Here is a 4,775-nt window from a genome sequence, read left to right on the forward strand (position 1 = left end):
TGCTCGAGGGGGAGAACTTGACCTTGGGCATCATTTAGAGGTTCACCACCATCTTGAGGTTGATCTTGCCCTTGGTCTTGTTCATGATAATGAGGGCCTTCACTTTGTTCTTCGGAAGCGTGTGGGTCTTGGGGAGGTGATGGCTCCACTTGAGTGGAGCATTGTCCTTCTCCTTCGGCCACAAGGGGTTCCTCAATGGGTAGGATTTGACCAATACCCATTCTTCTTATGGCTTGGGGAGGAATTTCATCACCTACCTCACAAGTACCACTTTGCTCCACTTGGGAGCCGTTATTTTCGTCAAACTCCACGTTACACGTCTCCTCAATGAGTCTGGTGGACTTGTTGAGGACACGGTAAGCATGAGAGTTTGTAGCATAACCAACAAATATGCCCTCATGAGCTCTAGCCTCAAATTTAGACAAACGAACACCTTTCTTGAGAATGAAACACTTACAACCGAACACCCGGAAGTACTTGAGGTTGGGCTTGTTGCCGGTGAGTATCTCATAAGGAGTCTTGTTCAAGCCTTTGCGAAGATAGAGCCGATTGGATGCATGACATGCGGTGTTGATGGCTTCGGCCCAAAAGTTGTATGGAGACTTGAACTCCGCCATCATGGTCCTAGCCGCATCCATCAACGTCCGGTTCTTCCTCTCCGCAACACCATTTTGTTGAGGGGTGTATTGAGCAGCATATTGGTGCTTGATCCCCTCATCACTAAGAAAATCATCCAAGGTGTAGTTCTTGAACTCGGTGTCGTTGTCACTTCTTATTGTCAAGATCTTTGCATCGTGTTGACGTTGAGCTTCATTTGCAAAGTCAATGACGGTTTGTTGAGTCTCACTCTTCCTCTTGAAGAAGTATACCCAAGTGTATCTTGAATAGTCATCCACAATCACCAAGCAATACTTTCTTCCTCCAAGACTATCAAAAGATGGAGGCCCGAAGAGATCCATGTGAAGGAGCTCCAAGGGTCTCTTCGAGTAGATGATGGTTGATGGAGGGTGAGCCTTTTCATGAAGCTTTCCTTCAATACAAGCACTGCAAGCACGATCTTTGGCAAAACTAACATTTGTTAGTCCACGGACATGGTCCCCCTTGAGAAGACTTTGCAAAGATCTCATATTGACATGGGCTAAACGGCGATGCCAAAGCCATCCCACGTCAACTTTAGCCATTAGGCATGTCGCGGTCTTAGTGGGTCGCTCCGAAAAGTTAATCACATAGAGACCGTTCTCGACATGCCCAACAAAGGCTACTTTAAGAGTCTTGCTCCACAAGAGGGCCACGGTATCAATGTCAAAGAATGTAGCAAAGCCCATGAGTGCAAGTTGACGAACGGAAAGCAAATTGTATGCAAGGGACTCAACAAGCATGACTTTCTCGATCGTTAGATCATGAGAAATGACAACCTTGCCGAGACCCAATACCTTAGAATGTGATGCATCACCCCACTCGACATTGGTGGGCATAGATGGAATCTCTTGCACGTCCACCACCAAGTCCTTGCTCCTGGTCATATGATTTGTTGCTCCACTATCGAGCAACCATGATCCCCCACCAGAAGCAAACACCTACACGAGATCAATGCTTGGTTTTAGCTACCCATTTAGTAATGGGTCCTTTGATGTTAGTAACAAGGGTCTTGGGAACCCAAATAGACCATTCAATGTACTCATAAGGAGAACCAACAAATTTAGCATAAACATGTCCATCACTAGCACGACACAACACATATGATTAAAGTCGCCGGCTTTGTTTGAGGAAATGCTTTTGCCCTTTTGGACATCTACTCCCTTCACTTTTTCCTTCTTCTCCTTAGGAGCACCCTCTCCCTCTTTCACAAACGTTTGTTTGAGAGGAGGAGGACGTTTGGTCTTGTTGTTCTTCTTCTTCTTGCTCTTGGACTTGGGTGCAAACCCAATTCCTTCTTTGGCCACAACTTCCTTTTGATTGCTCAAAAGGTCGTTGAGGTTCTTCTCACCTTGAATGCAAGTCACAAGGCCTTTCGCAAGTTGATCCTTCAACTTGGCATTCTCCTCCACAAGATGCACATGCTCACAACATGGGTTAGTAGCACATGCATTATCAATTAATACCATATGAGGAAAGGTGGCCTTTTCCTTGATTAGCTTAACTTGGAGTTGAGCATGAGACTCTTTGAGGTTATCATGAGTACCCTTCAAGACCTTGTGGGCCTTGTCAAGTATCTCAAACTCCTCTTTGAGTCTAGCATGATCAACCCCAAGTCTAGCCTTCTCGGAGGTTAGCACACGAGACACGACAAGAGCATGATCAAGATCTTTCTTTAACTTAGCATGGTCATCATTGTGTGACTCCTCAAGAGTCAAACGATGCACACGCTCTTCCTCAAGAGCATTAGAGAGATCCGATATCTCATCGGCATAGTCATGACTATGACCTTCCATCTTGGAGATGGTTTCTTCGTGAGCCTCGATCATGTCATTGGCCTCACCAAGTTGTTCCAAGAGAGCAACAAAGTGCTTCTTGGACTTACCCTTGAGCTTACTCATAAAAGACTCAAATTCATTCACTTCCTCATTAGACTCAACATGTTCATCAATGCAATCCTCCAAGGAGGGATTAGTAATGATGGTGGTTGTGATGTTGGGGGTTACCTTGTTTGAAGCTTTAGCCATGAGGCATTTGGCGGTGATGTTTTCGTTGGGTGATTCGAAGAGAGACACCCGGGGAGTAGTAGCAATGGCAACGGACGCCATGGCCATTGCTTCTTCATTTTCATCATCATCGTCATCCTCTTGGTATTCTTCTTGAACCACCAACCCACGAGTGGGAGTCTTCTTGGCGAAGTTGTTCTTGTTGGGGAAGGACTTAGCTTTGTCCTTTCGGATGAACTTGCCACCGTTGTCTTCCCGCTTCTCGTAAGGACAATCCGCAATGAAATGGCTCACATTGCCACAGTTGAAGCAAATTCTAACTCGTTGCTTGCCCTTGACGCCACTTGAGTTGTTCTTGTTGAAGTTGGGTCTTGAACTCTTCTTGCTCCAAAATTGTCTTGAAGCAAGGGCCATGTGCTCATGGTAATCAAATTTGGTGTCTTCGGGGTTGCTTTCCTCATCTTCCACTTCTTCCTCTTCTTCCATAATAACCTTGGCCTTCAAATCAAGGTTAGGCTTCTTTGCCCTTTGAGAACGGAGCACCGCATTGTCGGTGGTCTTGTCCAAGATGGTCATTGCAACGAACTCATCCAACACTTCACTTGAGGTCATGGAGTGGAAATCCGGTCGTTGACGAATGACGGAGGACATGGCCTTGTTGTAGTGCATCATGGCCTTGAGGAACTTTCTCTTGATCCAATTGTCATCCGTGTCCTTGCTTCCATGATCTCGGAGTGCGACCGCGAGTTTGGTCACTCTTCGAAAGAGCTCACGAGGTTCTTCATCTTCTTTCATTGCAAACTCATCTGCTTCATCTTGCACCACTTCATAGTTGGAGCGTTGAATGCTAGCACTTCCTCGATAGAGACCCACTTCATATCCGATCTAGGTGTCATACCTAGTGCATCGGGTCCAATGAAAATCTTTTGTGACAATACTGGAGCGATTGCCTTAGCGAAGGAATCCAGATTTCACAAGAGAACCAAGCACATCAAGAGACGCTTCAATTCCATCCGGGATCTAGTCCAGGTGGGAGACATAGAGATTTGCAAGATACATACGGATCTGAATGTTGCAGACCCGTTGACTAAGCCTCTTCCACGAGCAAAACATGATCAACACCAAGACTCCATGGGTGTTAGAATCATTACTATGTAATCTAGATTATTGACTCTAGTGCAAGTGGGAGACTGAAGGAAATATGCCCTAGAGGCAATAATAAAGTTATTATTTATTTCCTTATATCATGATAAATGTTTATTATTCATGCTAGAATTGTATTAACCGGAAACATAATACATGTGTGAATATATAGACAAACAGAGTGTCACTAGTATGCCTCTACTTGACTAGCTTGTTAATCAAAGATGGTTATGTTTCCTAACCATGAACAAGGAGTTGTTATTTGATTAACAAGGTCACATCATTAGTTGAATGCTCTGATTGACATGACCCATTCCGTTAGCTTAGCACCCGATCGTTTAGTATGTTGCTATTGCTTCCTTCATGACTTATACATGTTCCTGTGACTATGAGATTATGCAACTCCCGTTTACCGGAGGAACACTTTGTGTGCTACCAAACGTCACAACGTAACTGCATGATTATAAAGGTGCTCTACAGGTGTCTCCAAAGGTACTTGTTGAGTTGGCGTAATTCGAGATTAGGATTTGTCACTCCGAATGTCGGAGAGGTATCTCTGGGCCCTAACGGTAATACACATCACTTAAGCCTTGCAAGCATTTCAACTAATGAGTTAGTTGCGAGATGATGTATTACAGAACGAGTAAAGAGACTTGCCGGTAACAAGATTGAACTAGGTATTGGATACCGACGATCGAATCTCGGGCAAGTAACATACCGATGACAAAGGGAACAACGTATGTTGTTGTGCGGTTTGACCGATAAAGGTCTTCGTAGAATATGTAGGAACCAATATGGGCATCCAGGTCCCGCTATTGGTTATTGACCGGAGACGTGTCTCGGTCATGTCTACATTGTTCTCGAACCGTAGGGTCTGCACGCTTAAGGTTTCGATGACAGTTATATTATGAGTTTATGTATTTTGATGTACTGAAGGTTGTTCAGAGTCCCGGATGTGATCACGGACATGACGAGGAGTCTCGAAATGGT

This window comes from Triticum dicoccoides, chromosome 1B (genome assembly GCF_002162155.2).
Source record: "Triticum dicoccoides isolate Atlit2015 ecotype Zavitan chromosome 1B, WEW_v2.0, whole genome shotgun sequence".
Taxonomy (NCBI): Eukaryota; Viridiplantae; Streptophyta; class Magnoliopsida; order Poales; family Poaceae; genus Triticum; species Triticum dicoccoides.